This window comes from Erythrolamprus reginae, chromosome 1 (assembly GCF_031021105.1).
Source record: "Erythrolamprus reginae isolate rEryReg1 chromosome 1, rEryReg1.hap1, whole genome shotgun sequence".
NCBI classification, from domain to species: Eukaryota; Metazoa; Chordata; class Lepidosauria; order Squamata; family Dipsadidae; genus Erythrolamprus; species Erythrolamprus reginae.
The window spans coordinates 237680383-237697795 of NC_091950.1; the positions used below are offsets into that span (position 1 = coordinate 237680383).

Sequence of the window (17413 nt, forward strand, 5' to 3'; positions counted from 1 at the left end):
GGGCAAATCATTCCCTTTTGGGACTGGATTGGATGGCTCCTTTGGGGTTAGCTGTCACTGGTCTTCACAAAGTGACTAGTGTAAAGGAGCCTAACTTTGTCCGAGAATTTCTGGAGGTTTTTCAACCAGGGTTGGGTACCTATAAGGGGCCTCCCATTTCTTTTTCCTTGGATCCCACTGTCCCCCCCCTTCGGTTCAAACCTCGCAGGGTACCACTATCCCTACTGGAAAAATTAGATGCTCAGTTACAGAAACTCCAGGCTCAGGGTATTTTAGTGCCTGTTGAACATGCCCCCTGGGAGACTGCTATTGTCACCCCCCTGAAGCCTGATGGCTCTCTGCGAGTTTGTGCAGATTATAAGTCTACCTTGAATAAGGCATTACAGCACAACTCCTATCCGATACCTGTCGTGCAGCAGTTGCGGCATACCCTGGGGTCTGGAATTTTTTTTGCAAGGCTGGACCTTGCACAGGCATACCAGCAGCTCCCTGTGGATGATGCCACAGCTCTCGCACAAACAATTGTGACCCACAGGGGGGCCTTCAAATGTACTCGACTACAATTTGGGATCAGTGTGGCCCCGGGTATATTCCAGCGACTCATGGAACGATTGCTCTGGGGAATTAGGGGAGTGGTCCCCTATTTTGACAATATTTTAATATCAGGGGACACTCCTGACCAACTGCACTGTAGAATTCGACAGGTTCTGGCTAGGTTACAAGCTAAGGGGTTAAAGCTAAAGCCAGAAAAGTGTGTGTGGGGAACCTCATCAGTGGATTTCCTAGGCTTTAGAATAGATGAAGTAGGCATACACCCCACTGAGGAGAAAATCAAAGCCATTAGGGATGCCCCTGCCCCCACCTCTAGAACAGAGCTGCAGGCATTTTTAGGGCTGTTAAATTTCTACTCTGTTTTTCTAAAACAGAAAGCCTCCGCAGCTGAGCCGCTTCATCAACTTCTCCACAAGGGAGCGCCATGGAGATGGGGTGAGACAGAACAACAGGCTTTTAATGATGTAAAAAACCTTTTGACCTCCCAAAGTGTTGTGGTACAATACAGTTCTACATTACCACTTAGGCTCACATGCGATGCTTCTCCGTATGGGGTGGGAGGGGTCCTGGCCCACATCTTGTCAAATGTCCAGGAAGCCCCAATAGCCTACTATTCAAGAACATTGTCCCTAGCAGAGCGCAATTATGCACAGATAGATAGGGAGGCTCTGGCATTGGTAGCTGGGGAAAAAAAGTTTCACAACTACTTATTGGGGAGGTCTTTTCAGCTGGTCACTGACCATAAACCTTTGTTAGGGCTCTTAGCCACAGGGCACCCAACTCCTCCGTTCATGTCCCCTCACATGTCCCGTTGGGCTATATTTCTGGTGGGTTATGACTATATTCTGGTACACAAAGGGGGCTCAATGATTAATCACGCGGATGGTCTTAGTTGCTGTCCCTTAGGCCAAAGGGTGGAGGACCCTGCCCCTGCAGGAGATATTCTCCTCATTGACTTAGGTGCACCATCCCTTGTTACTGCCAAAGAGGTGGCCCTTGAAACAAAAAAGGACCTGGTGTTGGGAAAGGTCCTCCAATATATATTGAAAGGGTGGCCAACCAATGGCGAAGACCACTTGGTACTAGACTTTAAAACCAAGAGGCTAGAACTCTCTGTAATGCAGGATTGTATTTTATGGGGTGATAGGGTAGTTATACCCACTGCACTAAGGCCTCAAGTCATGCACATGCTGCACCAGGGGCACCCTGGGGTGGTCAGGATGAAAGCTCTGGCCAGGGGGTACCTATGGTGGCCAGGGTTAGACAAGGGAATTGAAGATTGGGTGGCCACATGTATCCCCTGTCAGGAAACAAGGCCAAATCCTCCTAAAACCACCCCTGCACAGTGGGATGCACCCCAAGGACCCTGGTCAAGGGTACATATAGATCTGGCTGGACCGGTGGGCACCAATATGTTTTTGATAGTGGTGGATGCATACTCCAAATGGTTGGATGTTACATTACTAGGGTCCACCACTTCTTCTGCAATTATACATGTATTAAGGAGGTTGTTTGCAATCCATGGGTGTCCAGATGTCCTGGTCTCGGACAATGGCCCCCAATTCACCTCTAGGCAGCTGGAGCTGTTCTTAGCCCAATTGGGAGTGAGACATGCCTTGGTCTCGCCCCACACAGCCTGGGCTAATGGTATGGCGGAGAGGTATGTTAGGGTGGCCAAAGAGGCCATTAAAAGGTCATCACCTGGGGAGATACAGGAAAGACTGGACACCTTCCTGTTAACTCAACATATAACACCGAGTCTAACTACCAATAAGAGCCCAGCTGAATTACTTATGGGGAGGAGATTGAGGTCTCCTTTAGACAGGCTGCACCCCTCCTATATTAAGGTCAAGCCTGAGCATGTAACCACCCCTGAAAGGGCAATGTTTGTGGGACAAAAGGTCTATGTAAAAAACTTTGACAGGGGCAAACAGTGGGAGACTGGGATTGTGACTGAGCAAACAGGTCCTAAGACATATATGGTCAAACTGGATGATGGACGCCTCTGGAAGAGGCACATTGACCATGTCAGGGGAAGAGTGGAAACAGCCAGTATCAGAGAGAAGATGGCTGACAATAGTAATGTTGTTTCTAATGCTTCACTCCCCACAGGGAGTTATACCAGACCCAGCCGTGCCCAAGAGCAAATAGATTGGGACTTACCTGGGTTTAGTGACCACTCCAGCGCTGCTCAAGCTCCAGCATGCTCCAACCGGGAAAGTTATTCAACCGCAGGATCAGAAGAACCATCGTCCTCAGTAGATGTCCAGGTCCTCAATGAACCACGACGGTCAGAACGCACCCCAAGGAAGCCTGCTCGGCTTGAGGACTTTATTACTTGTTTGTCCGAATAAAAACCTGTAAAAATCCATCCAGAGGGGGGAGGGGTGTTATGACCAGAAGGTTCCATAAGATTCTGTAACTGGGTAAAGTTTTAAAGTATAGTTGTTAAGCAGAAATGGCTGTGTTAAAGTAGAAGTGTTTACCTCCTTTTCATTGGCTGCTGCGGTTTGGCGCCAATCTTGTAGAGCTGTCAGGCGTCGCTTGTTGCCGGGCGAAACTGTATAAAAGGAAAGTGCCACCGGGCTTACGCGCTTCTCTCTAGCTCGCGTCTGAGTGAAAGTGTATCCGCGTCTAGTTAGTCTCCTGCTGAGAATAAACATTTAAAGTTAGCAACCGTGTTTCTCGGTTATTTCAATAGTCAATAAGTGAATAAGGTTTCTCAGAATCTACTAAGAATAATACTGAAATGCAAGTTTTATCTCTGACTGGGAACAAATTGTTCCAAGTCATAGTATGCTATCATTTTGAGCTGGTTGGTTATGTTTCTTAACCTTAACCCAGAGAGGTAGAAGCATTCCCTGAACAAGGGAAGAAAAATGAAAAAGTTTTCAGTACAGGTAGTCCTTCACTTATGACGACCATTAAGTCCAATTTTTTTTTGTTAGAGATATTTGTTAAGGTGAATTTTGCCCCACTTTATGATTTTTCATTCCTCAATTGTTAAATGAATCCCTGCAGTTGATAAATTAGTAACCTGATTGTTGAGTGAACCTGGCTTCCCACTGATTTTGCTAGTCACAAAGTTGCAAAAGGGGATAAAATGATCTTGGGATACAGCAACAGTCATAAATATGAACCAGTTGCCAAACACCTGAATTTTTATCACAACCATGGGGATGCGGGGAATATGGTGTGAGAAATGGTCATGTCATTTTTTTCAGTGGTTGTTGTAACTTGGAATGGTCATTAAACTGTATTTTGAATAAAAATGTACAATAAACCCCGTGCTTTTTATCCCAGACTCAAATCTTTTTATGTTGACGGCTATCTAATGTCTGATAAAAGGATGGATTTGAAAAAAGATGGTTTTAAACAGTTTTAAACTCCCTTTAATAGGACACAAGGGGAGCTCAGCTCTCTACTGTACAACTGGTAAACCAGATAATCATCTGCATTCAGAAAACTGATACACAGAAGTCTTTTCAGTCCTCTAAATAAATCAATCCAGCACATTAGCTGGAACCAATCCTGATCAACATTATTTTCAATTAACTTGTTCTGGCCTGAAGGTCAACAGGGCTGTCAGGCATAAGTCTTAGTCAACAAATGAATTTTTCCCTGCTACCAGTGGGTTTGCTCTATTAGTTTTAAAATGCTGCTAAAGATCATAATGTTGGGGCATTTGTTTTGTTTGTTTGTTTGTTGAATGGCAGGAAGCATTCAGCATGACTTAAATGAAAGGAACAGATTTGAAAACATTTTGTTTTCTCTTTGCAACCTGCTTTCTGAATGAATAGCTTTCTTTTGGAGGAAAAATGGGGAAAGACTATAAATGAACATCCTGCAAGAAGACTGTAAAAAGAAAATAGTCCACAGAACTGTGGAACAACATAAACACATCATTTATATATTGTACCTGCTCCTGAAGAAGTTTTCTTCAGCCTGATGCATTTCCCAATTTTCTATCTTGTCTGCATTTCTTTTTGGTTTATTTATCTGATACGCTGCATTTCATTCTGGAGCTAAACACAGGATACCCAACACTCTTTCCTTCTTTTTCCCTTCATAAATACAACACCGGGGAGGAAATGGCTAAGAGAAAATGACTAACTTTTTCAGTGAGTTTCTATCGCTGAGAGCAAATTAGAATTTTAGTCTTTCAGCTCCTAGTTCAACACAGTAACCACAGGTTCTTCTAAAGTTTCTTGCTGAAGTTTTTATCTGTACAGATAGTCCTCGACTTTAAAGGAACTATTGTAACTATTGAGACTGTTTGAAGTTGCGATGACACTGAAAATAGTGACTTATGACTAGTGAAGGGCTATCAAAAATTTTACTGCCTCTCTGTGGGTGTGACTTATGCAGTGGGCATGGTGGAAGGTCTTAAGCATAAAACGTATCAGGAAAGACTTAATGAACTCAATCTGTATAGTCTGGAGGACAGAAGGAAAAGGGGGGACATGATTGAAACATTTAAATATGTTAAAGGGTTAAATAAGGTCCAGGAGGGAAGTGTTTTTAATAGGAAAGTGAACACAAGAACAAGGGGACACAATCTGAAGTTAGTTGGGGGAAAGATCAAAAGCAACATGAGAAAATATTATTTTACTGAAAGAGTAGTAGATCCTTGGAACAAACTTCCAGCAGACGTGGTAGATAAATCCACAGTAACTGAATTTAAACATGCCTGGGATAAACATATATCTATCCTAAGATAAAATACAGAAAATAGTATAAGGGCAGACTAGATGGACCATGAGGTCTTTTTCTGCTGTTAGACTTCTATGTTTCTATGACACCCTGCATTTTCTTTCAACATCTTTCCATGCAAATTGGGTGGAGCTCCATTTTAGCTACCCCACTGTGTTCCCCCCCCATCCGGGCAGTAGTCCACCCCTGCTTATGACCAGTGGTGAACTCCAATTTTTTTTACTACAGGTTCTGTGTGCGTGGCTTGGTGGACATGGTGTGGCTTGATGGGTGAAGGTTTGGAGGGTGTGGCAGGGGAAGGATGCTGCAAAATCTCCATTCCCTCCCCACTTCTGGGGGGGAGGGGTGGCATCCAAGTCTAATAAGTAATAGTAGTAATAATAATAATAATAATAATAATAATAATAATAATAATAATAATACAATACTGCAAAATTCCCATTCCCTCTCCATTTCTGGGGGAAGGATATTGCAAAATCTCCATTCCCACCCGAGTCTGGGGTGGTCAGTCAGAGGTGATATTTCCCAGTTCTCTGAACTACTGAAAATTTCCACTACCAATTCTCCAAACTACCCAAAATTTCTGCTACCGATTCTCCAGATCATTTCAGAACCTGCTGGATTTCACCCCTGCTTATGACCATGTTTCACACTTAAGAGCATTCCAGTATTCCCCTGGTCACATGATCAAAATTCAGATCCTTGCCAACGGGTTCATTTTTATGATAATTTCATTGACCTTCTGGCAAGCGAAGTCAATAGGAAAGCTAGATTCACTTAACAACCATGTTAACAACTTCAGCGATTCACTTACTAACTGTAACAAGAATGGTTATAAAATTGGGGCAAAATACACTTAACAAGTGTCTCAGTTAACAATAGAACTGTTGGGCTCAATTGTGGTTGGACCATCTGTATACCATTGGATATCTGGCATCCACTTTTTATGCACAGCACACGAAGTACTTCTGGTTACATTCTTCTGAGCAATCCACCCCAGACATTTGCTGATATCAAAGCAGTTTCAAGTGTGTCCACTTTCCTTTTTAATTTTCTACAAGGAGCAAATGTACTTATCCCTAGTCACCTAAATCAAGCTAAGTGCATAAAAACTCTCATTATAATGGACAATAGTTCATCTTATGATAATTCTACTTGACCGACAGCCTTTTAGTTTAATGTGAAATAGGGAGATGGGATGGGGAAAGTGTTGTTGGATAGAATTTGCTGTTAATTGATGCCGAATGTGGAAAGCCAAGTGGCAGAGTTATGTTCAAGGTACTTCAGCAGAATAAAACCCAGAGAAAGAAAGGAATCCAGGTGATTAACTGACAGTAAAACCTTTAAAGAACACTACTGGTTTATTCAGACAGGAGGATTTCCCGAAACAGCAAATGTATGGGTCATGATCAATAATAACAAGTAATAATTTCATTTCAATACAAAGCTAAATTATGACTTCATGGTAAGTGAAAGAGGCTCACTGAGCTTTGGCTTTGCACATTCCTCTTCTTTCCCCTTTTAATATAGATGTAAGAATAGAAACTCCCATTTGAGCATACCATCTATCCCCTAACTGCAATTAATCTTAATTTTCAGTTTGCTGAAACCAGCTAGCTTCAGTTCCTAAGTAATGGTAAGAAGTCGACTCGTTTCAGAGAAAGGATCATGAAGATTAACCTGTTTGTCCAATTGCTGCCATGCAGCAAGCTGTGGTTAATTGGACATGAAAGCAGCAGCTTCCAGGCCTCTTGTACACATGGGAGGAGGTAGAAGCCTGGGAAGGTCTGGATATTATTGTTCTTGCAGTAGAAAACTATGTTTGACATAGGAGCTGCATGAGTGTCATAGGAGCTCTGGTGTTTATCACTTATTTGTTACGTATGTATTAGCATTTTTGTATATTGCCTCCATCCAAGACCTGAAGCAGGTTGCACCATAATCAAAGCAATAGGACAAAGTGATTCAAAGAGTCCTAAAATAATTTTATTTCTTTACTTTGGGCACTATTTTTTGTTTCTAATTGTAAATCACCAGAGTCATTAGGTAGTACACAAAACTTAACAATTCCAGTTAAGGAATTTCAGTTGGTGGAGTCCAGGACAAGGGCCTTCTCTGTTGTTGCTTCTGCCCTTTGGAACATCTCACCCCCTGGGCAAGATCTGTCCCTACCCTTTTGACCTTCTCTAAGGACTTCCTGTAATTTGGCTCTGCCAGTTGGCTTGGAACCCCAATGGGTGAGTGCCATGCTGTAGGTGGTTGGTGGACTAATAGCAGATCCCACTTCTCCCCCTGTATACTATGTGTTGAATCCCTATGTAAATAGTTGTCTCTAAGGGAAAATGGTTAAAAATAGAAGTCACGCCTGATTGGCTAAGGCACTGACAGCTCGGTTTTGACGGGAGCCTGAAATGTATATAAGGAGCGTCTGTTCGCTGTAAACTCAGACGCGTTCCAGCTGAAGTCACTTTCACTAAAGAGCTGAAATGAAGGAACCGTCAGTTAACCCTGCTGCCTCTGGACTCTTCACTGGCGACGACGGACGGACGAACCTATGCTCCGCACCATGGACAACCTGACTGTCGGGAGAACTCCTGAATTCTTCGACCCGGAGAAGTCCACCTGGGACGGCTACATCTCAAAATTCGAGATCTTCCTTGAGGTTGCCGGGATGAGGGACGCCGACAACGACCAGAAGAGAGCGATCTTCCTGAACTACTGCGGTGTCTTTTGTGGGGAGACAGGGTCATAATTCCTGGAAGTCTAAGAACCAAAGTCTTAACTCTGCTACATGTGGGGCATCCAGGCATCGTGAGGATGAAAAGTTTAGCTAGGGGGCACTTATGGTGGCCTGGTCTGGATGCTGAAATTGAAAAGTGGGTAGCCAAGTGTGACCCATGCCAAGAGTCAAGGCCAAATCCCCCCAAGACCACGCCAGTGGATTGGGAGCAACCTAAGGGGCCTTGGTCCAGGATCCACATCGATTTTGTAGGCCCAGTGGGGTCACAATACTTCTTGATAGTTGTTGATGCATATTCTAAGTGGGTCGAGATTATTGTTATGAATAACATCACCACGAGTGCTACTATTAAAGCCCTGCGCCATCTTTTTGCCACCCATGGCTGTCCTGACATTTTAGTGTCAGACAATGGGCCCCAATTGACAGCCAGGCAATTTGAATTGTTCTTAGATCAGTTGGGGGTCAGGCATGCCCTCATCTCGCCTTACTCCCCATGGGCTAACGGGTTGGCAGAGAGGTACGTACGTGTGGCAAAAGAGGCCTTGCGTAGATCAGGTCCTGGGGAGGTGCAAGAACACCTTGACCAATTCTTGTTGACCCAACATATCACCCCTAACGCTACCACCCACAAAAGTCCTGCTGAAATTCTAATGGGGAGAAAACGTAGATCCCCACTTGATAGACTGCATCCTATGTATTGTACAAATGATTATATGTCTGTAGATCCTGAAAGACACTTGTATTTAGGCCAAAGTATTTTTGCTAAGAATTTTGATGGGGGAATGAACTGGTTAAAAGGAACTATTGTACAGCAGACAGCGCCAAAAACTTATATTGTACGTTTGGATGATGGCCGAGTGTGGAAAAGGCACATCTACCACATACGAAGGCACCAAGAGGCCATTGCATTACAAAACACTAATACGGATTCTTCCCCCTCGCTAGACTGCGACACGCAACCAACTTTTATGGACTTTAAAATTGACTCACCAAGACGAGGGACTTCCTCCAGCGAAGCTGAGCCATCTTCCTCATCGGAGGTCGGTGTTGTGCCTGCCGACTCAACACTGGGGGCCGGGGCACAGCCTCGGCCCTGGATGACCAGTGGAGGTACTAGCGAACTGACCTCCTCTTCTGCTGACTGCGAAGACTCAACTGAGCTGCGCAGGTCCAAAAGAACTGTACGCAGACCAAGCCGATTGGAGGACTTTGTCACATGGCTTGCTGAATAACTGTTTTTTTTTCTGACTAAGGAGGGAGGGGTGTTGAATCCCTATGTAAATAGTTGTCTCTAAGGGAAAATGGTTAAAAATAGAAGTTGCGCCTGATTGGCTAAGGCGCTGACAGCTCGGTTTTGGCGGGAGCCCGAAATGTATATAAGGAGCATCTGTTCGCTGTAAACTCAGATGCATTCCAGCTGAAGTCACTTTCACTAAAGAGCTGAAATAAAGGAACCATCAGTTAACCCTGCTGCCTCTGGACTCTTCACTATGTTTCCCAGGGGTGGGTTCTTCCTGGTTCAAACCAGATCGCCCATACTGTTAGCGACCTGTTTTGGCATCACGGATCTGGTTCTGCAGAGGTGGGTTCCTCCCAGTGTGGTCCGGTGTGCCCACATCAGTAGCGGCAGTCTGCTGGTGATGTCACCATCACACACCCCACCATAGGAACTGACTTGAGTCCTAGTGTGCTCTCCCATTGTTCCCATTCCGTGCCTCAGACAGCTCAGGTCCACTGATTCCCTCCTTTCCCTGATGAGAAGCGAAGATGGAGAACAGCTCTCTCTCTCCCCCTCTCCCCCTCTCTCCTCACATGTGCCTCTTGGGCACCTCTTCCCGGCTGCAGGCTGCCCCATTAAAGGCCGGGAAGGGGTGGGAATGGGAGCAATAAGATCGTGGCAGTGGTTCTTCTAAGAGACTCTGTCTTGAATGCTTCTCTCTATTTGATAATCCCAGGCATCTTCATACTTTTCAGGCTTCTCGGGCTGCTGAGGGGGTGAGGAACGGAGATAGCTCCTGGAGACACAGGGCATCTAAGCAAAGATTAGCTCCATCTTATTTGGATTTATCTTCAGCTGTTCTTATCCTATCCAGTTCTCATAACCTCCAGAGTCTGGGTCAGTAGTTTTAGCGCATCTCCAGCCTGGCTTGGAGTGAAAATATACTGCTAGATATCACTAGTATGCTGATGATACCTCAACATTGTGGTTTTATGCTAAAAAGAAAGCTACGTCCTAAACTACTCCATATTGAAGCGGACAAGGGTTCAATGTCTTCTTTTCCCACCACAAACTCGAACCACCTGCTAAAACCTTCAACCTTCAGCCCTCACCAGAAGTCTGGCCATTAATCATCACTAAAAGATCCAGAAGGACTGCATTCCCTCTCCCCAAATCCTGCCACAGGTTACCCACAAATGTGACTAGCGCAGGCTCCATCATCCTGTATGAACTGAAACTGAAAGAATGCTGGTCCTACTTTATGTAGGATTCTTTTTTTGCTGCTGCATGGCCACCCTCTACCCAACTATCCTGAAGAAGAGGACTGCTATTAGATAGAAATGTCTAAGATGGCTGCATTCTTAGTAAGGGGTGTATCATCAATGCTTTCAAGCTTGACAGCAGCCCCTCCAAGAATCAGTCACCACTTCTTAAATCTAGCCTTCATCAATCCCCTGGCAACTGTTGCACCTGGTGTAGTAATTTGGTCTGTCTCCCAGATGGGAATGAAAAGGTCATTAAGGTCAGTGGCTTCCTTTGGCCTAAAAAATTACTTGAAGTAAATTATTAAAAAGCTACATCATTAGTTCTTGCACAACATAATGGAAAATTAACAGGACCCCAAGAGAACAGATGCACATTATAAATAGTCTGGGGTGCAATTCCAGGCCTCCTTATCTTGGAACACACAATTATCCTATCAAGTCAATGTTGCTCAATGTAGCTCCTCAACTGGTTAAAGATTTTTTCATTCAAAAGAAGCACAAATTATTCCTGAGTTTGTAAGGGTTTTTTTTTGCTGGGGTACTTTTTCTTCTTCTTTAAAGTGTTCAGGTCTGTACTTTTGAAATTGTCCAATCCAAGTTTATAATAGCTATCTTGCTATTTCCAAAATGTATTCCGAATACTGCCTTATCATTGGAAATAAATCTGGTTTCTGTGGATCCCAAAGATGGGTGCTATCTTATTTCTAGTTAAAATTATTTTTTTGTCTGTGGATCTGACTCCCCTGTTTTTCATAGACCAGTGATGGCAAATCTATGACATGTATGCCACAGATGGCAAGCAGAGCCATATCTAAGGGCACGCGAGGCATTGCTCTGTGTCAGTTCCAGCGTACAAGTACACACTGGACAACTGATTTTTCGCCTTCCAGAGGGTGGGGGAAAGGTAATTTTCGCCTTCCCCAGGCTTCAGGAAAGCTTTCAGAGCCTGTGGATGGCAAAAGACGGAAACAACAGGCCTACCAGAAGTTTGGAAATGAACTTCCAGTTGGGCCATTGGGCTGTTTTTCACCCTCTCCAGATTTCAGGAGGCTTTCCTAAAGCCTGGGGAGGGTGAAAGATGGACCAACGGCCTAACCGGAAGTTCATTTTCAAACTTCCAGTAGGCCCTTTGGATACATTTTTCACCATCCACATGCTTTGGAGCAGTGAAGGGCCACAAACATTTTTACTACCTCACTATGGGCGTGGTTTATTTTGTAGGTGTGGCTTGATGGTCATGTGACTGGGGGATGGCTTAAAGGCCATGTGACTGGATTAAAGGTGTCCAACTTGATGTCATTCATATCAAGGGTTTGGATGCGGTGAAGCACAAAACCTCACCAAAACACACCCGCACGTGCGTCCCTGTGCTCGATCTTGCACTCATGTTCCAGAGCCACGGATCTGTGCACAATTAGTTGTTCCAGCAGCAGCCCACCACTCCCTATATGTATATATGCCATATGTGTACATAGATATTATACACAGGCACTCAAAAATATACATTATCTGCTATATGCAAGCTCCATTTTTGCCACCCCCACTGCGTACCCCCCTGCACCACCACCCCCTTTGTGGGGAGCAGCCCATGACTGCTTTGGAAGCTTTCCTGAAGCCTGAGGAGGGCAAAAAAATGGCCCAACAGCCCAACTGGAAGTCCGGATTCTTCAGTAAGCCCTGCACACATGCAAGGGGGGGGCAGTGCAGGGGGGTTGCGCACACATACCTGGGGGAAAGCATTGCATTATGGGTGTGGGTGCACGCACCCAAGCAAACCAAGTTTCACCATCACTGTTCTATAAGCAGGGTACTCCCACTGAAGTTGCTTTCTTCCATGTCCCATCTCTAAAGTAACTGGTGAATTATTATTAAAGAATATTATCAAGATCCCTTCACTCAATACAGATAGTCAACAACTTTTGATCACAATTGAGCCCAAAATATCTGTTGCTAAGTGAAACCTTTTAAGCGAGTTTTGCCCCATTTTATGACTTTTCTTTTTAAATGAATCACTGCAGTTGTTGAATACAGTTAAGTGAATCTGATTCCTGCATTAACTTTGCTCATCAGAAGGTCGCAAATGGTAACCCCAGGACCCAGAGGTGGCTTCCTCCTGGTTTGAACTGGTTTGCCCGAACTGGTAACAAGCCACTAGTGATGTCACGATGACTTCATGGAACTGGTTCTGTGTCAGTGCTGGTCTGTGGACACTGCCATCTTTTTTTGGATATTTTTTGGGAATATTTTTCTGGGGAAATTTTTTCTGAGTTTTTTTTTTCTTCTACGCATATGCAGAAGACGATTATTTGGCATTGCACATGCATCACCGTTCTTGGTTTTGCCTTTTTGGGGGGCAGAGCACATGTGTGCACATGCAAAGCACACATGCGCCAGCAAGGCTCGGCCACATGACACGGGATGAAGCGAACTGGCAGTGAGGTAAGTTAGAACCCACTCCTGACAGGATACTGCAATTGTCATATGTATATAACTTTTATTTTATTTATTTATTTTGTCAAGTATGTATTGGTGGTATAAAAAGATATAACAATGTTTATATAGATGATACTAGTAAAAGAGAAACATTAGGACAGGGGACGGAAGGCATTCTGGTGCACTTATGCCAAGCGTCTACATTTTGATCACATGACCATGGGAATGCTGCAATGGTCTAAACCAGGGTTACGCAAAGTTGGCTCTTCTATGACTTGTGGACTTCAACTCCCAGAATATCTGAGCCAATCATGCTAGCTCAGGAATTCTGGGAGTTGAAGTCCATATGTCATAGAAGAGCCAACTTTGCCTACCCCTGGTCTAAACGGTTGTAAGTCACTTATTTTCAGTGATGTAAATTTGAACAGTCACTAAATGAACTGTTGTAAATTGAGGACTATCTGTATTCCTTCTTTTTAACTTTGCTTTTTACAGTTTTCAATATTTTAGTATTGAACAATGGACTGTATTTTAGCTTATCGGGAGTCACTTGTTCTGTGAGCCGGCTGGCTATATAAATTTGACAAATTAAAAAATAAAGTGGATCTTAAAGAGAGGCAAGCTCAAGCAGAAGAGATGTGCCACTGAAGTGTTCTTCAAAAAAAAAAGTTGCTTTTCCCTGTAGAAATGAGTGGTGGAAGCTGAAATGTAATCTGTCTTCTGACTGTCATGCCCCTATTATAAATACAAGAATTGCATCAGGACAGTTGACAGTCCTCCCAATTGGGGTATTGCTGTGTCTCATCGAGTTACTTGATTGAACAGAAGGGGGGGGGAGAGAAACCCTAAGCTGCACAGCCTCCCCATTCAGAGCCGCATTCTTCTTCCAGACATCTTGCTTTGATCAAAGGCAACAGATGGAAAACTCTGCAAACAGCTGACGCTGCTGTTCCTGGCAATAAATCAGAATCAAGAATTTGCTCAGGTGTTGGCTTCTTCTCCTCAGTGTTGCAGTTAACTAGATTTGTCTAGAGGATAAAAGAAGCAATGATTGTCAGAATTAAGCATCTGCATGCAGGTAATTTGTCTGGATGTGTGTTTCACTATTGCTAATGAATGACTTTTTTAAAAAGGGGGGAGAGGGAATTAGGTAAATCTTAACCCAAGCCCATACAGGGTTTAGTTGCTAATTTTACATAGGAATAGCCTATACGGAAGACTAAATGCTCTTCCTATACCTATGGCTACCTATATTGTCACCCCCCCTTGCATTGATGAAGACAGATTCTCACCTGACAGTGGAACATTCATTATCATGACTGTCTTTGGCATGATATCAAGGATATAATTTGCTACTGCTGCTTCCTTCCTCTTAAGCTTGCCAGAAACTAGAGGACAACCTGAGTTATGGTAGGAAAGGCCTCCCTTAATTTACCTCCTGATGATGCTAGGAAGATCAGGAAGCCAAAGCAAGTGAGGGTAACATTTCTTACCTCCCACTATAAAGATGCAGAGAAGCAACAGGTGCTCATCAATCAGAAAGATCTAAAAGACAAGTATTCCAACAATCTCCCAGGCCAAGAAATTTGCAAGGAAGAAGCAAAAAAAACACCCCTTGTTTTATCATTGTCTAAAACTCTTGTGCAGTTTTTCTTTGCCTGTCTCATTCCATGCATGATTTAAGGAAGATGCATTTCCTAATGGCAATAGTAGGATACACTGGGCCTAGAGAGTACAAATATATCATTCATTCAATGAAATCTCCCCAACCTGCTACACCAGACAAAATTTGGACTGATGCTCTATCAACACCATGGTCAGTGTTGCAGCATAGTGAATTTATTTAAGGAAAAGTGATTTAGACAAATCTGATTATGTTTCTTTGCTTTTACTTTTCTTCTCAAAGGTGCAAAGATAAAAAGGAATGTGGCAGGGATAGCTCTAGCATAAGGTGACCAGACATCCCGCTTTCAGCAAGACAGTCCTGCTTTTGAATGATTTTTCCCGCATCCCGCAGCAGTTAAAAAATGTCTCGATTTTGGAGCTGGTTCCCCCCCCCTCCAGTCCCTAAGCCTGGCAAAGTTTGCAAAAAGTTTGGAGCAAACGTGTGCACAGCCCTTCCAGGGAGGCACTGAGCTTCAGCCCTTTGGCTTCGGAGGTGGCCTTTCCCACAGCTGCAGTGCCCCGCCCGACTGGAGTTTCCCTGGCAGCGGCAGCAGGTGAGCTTTGGGGCCTGACAATGGCATGTGAGCTTTGCAGCTCTTGGGCAGCAGGAAGGTCTCAGGCCTGAGGTGGGCCTGCAGGGGCAGTGGGCCAGGCAGCTCTGGCAGGCGTGGGGCAGTAGGGCAGGCAGTGAAGGTGGTGCCACCAAGCAGGGTCGAACTAGGAGCAGGAGGGTGTTAGCAGCAGCAGCACCGAGCAGTAGCTGTGGGGCAGTGGTGGAGCAGTCGACTGTGAGTGGAAGCTCCAGGGCGGAGGCACCAACGGCGGTGGCTGGACGTGTTGCTGGACACCGTACATGCTGGTGCTGCATTGGGCATGGGCGCGGTGCTGGCACCTCTTTCCCGGCCCAGTGCCAGCCCCGCTCCCATGCCCAGCACAGCACCAGCATGTATGGTGTCGAGAAACACGTCCAGCCACTGCTGTCGGTGCCTCCTCCCTGGAGCTCCTGCTCACAGCCGACTGCCCCTGCTGCCGCCCACAGCTACTGCCCAATGCTGCTGCTGCTGACATGGTGTACAAGAGAGAAAGAGAGAGACAGAGAAAGAGAGAGGTAGCAAGAGAGAGAGAGAAAAAAGAGACAGAAAGCAAGAGAGAAAGAGAGAGCGAGACACAGAGAGAGAGAGAAAAAGAGAGAGGGGGAGAAAAAAGAGAGAAAGGGAGGAAGGAAGAGAAAGAGACCGAAAGGGTGGGAAGGTGGGAGAGATAAAGAAAGAGACAAGGAGGAAGGAAGAGAGAGAAAGAGAGAGGAAGAAGAGAGAGGAAGGGATGGAGACAATAAGAAAGAGGGAGTGAGAGAGAGAAAAAGGGTTTTTTTTGCAAATTTTTTAGCCCCCCCTCCCCCCCACAAAATGGTGTCCCTCTTTCCCAATCTTAAATCTGGTCACTTTACTCTAGCAACAAGTTTTACTAGCTGACAAGAATATAGAAGAACAAGAAATGATATATCCCAAGGTTTTCTCAGCATTATCTTCCATATACACTAGTTGTGTATGTGTGTAATAAAGGAATTAAGCAACGCATTTCTGTTTCCAGTGAAGTCTCAAGTTTTCAAATTTTATTCTGTTTCACATACCGTAGTATGTTTTAGAACACAGAGGACAAAATCTGACTTAATTGTTAATTCAGTTTGGACTGATGGTCTAATTTAATTTGGACATCCAATTTGATTCAGAAAATCTGATTTGATTTGGATGTCTGAACCGAACAAGCCAATTGAATTGATTCAAAGTAAACCAAGTCGTCTTGACAATTTAAATCAACTTGCTGATTCAGTTCAGAAATTTCAGCAGAGATTTAATTGAATTGCCTTTGGATCAACTCTCCATATTAAATGTTTACAGACTCCTAATGTGTTCGTCCTTCTTTCTGGAAAACCGACACCTGTATTTTCTCCTTCCAATTGTTGTGTTTTTATTTCAATATTGGCCCATGTTTATTTCATAGTGTGGCAGTGGGTCATGGATTTGGAAAGAAAAATCAGCATATTTCAGATTTTGTACTGAGCAGAAGGCTGGACTAGACTAAATGATTTGTACAGATTCTTCCAGCTCTAAAAAGGTGCGTAACTTTAACTATTTTTCTTCTCCATGAACACATTTCTTGGAATTCTGCTCTTGCTTTCTTTTTTAAAAAAAGAAATTCTGGCACACTTGCCTGTTTTTCTGGTCTCAATTATCATTTCTGAGCTGTCTCTCCTTGGCCTTCTTTTGGTTCCTTTGGCTGCCATTTCTGGTGCTGCATGATCCAGCCAAATCTTAAACTTAATACAGGCAACCGACAGCCTGTCTGCCTCCACTTATCTTTTCCTGGATATTATTCAAAATTAATTATCAACTCCTCTGGCCTAAATCATTGCCACCATCCTGAAGAAAAATAAAACAACTTGTTTTCTTATTTTAACCAGAACTCTACACTGCAAAGATACTGGTTTAAAGTTTAATTGTTTTCATTGCTGCATTCTTGTAAAATTGTGGTTTCTAGTCTTTGCAGCATTAAACCTTTTGTTACTGTTCAGAATTCAGCAGCCTGAATTTGTCTAGCAAGGGCTTTGATCATGCCTTACCTCTTTATGTACAGAGTACTAAATAAAGTACTGTCAGTGGCTAGCAGGTTTCAGGGAAGCCCTTAAAAGTGGCTTCCCTGCAACCTGCCGGCCATCTGTATTAGTTCTAGCTAATAAAGATGCTGAACTGTTCCTGAGCCTTGCCTCTTCATTTTCAACTCTACTGATATCTTTCATACCCAAATCACACCCGTGCTTAATTAAAG

General features: G+C 44.0%; 1 long non-coding RNA gene across 2 annotated transcripts in view; it reads left to right on the forward strand.

Moving 5' to 3' along the window:
- Positions 1–17413, forward strand: part of LOC139156688 (uncharacterized) — a 150751-nt gene that overhangs the window by 9789 nt on the left and 123549 nt on the right. For both annotated transcript variants that reach the window (XR_011557366.1, XR_011557367.1), the window contains exon 2: positions 16589–16702. This is a non-coding gene — a long non-coding RNA (uncharacterized lncRNA). The remainder of the gene's footprint in view (positions 1–16588; positions 16703–17413) is intronic.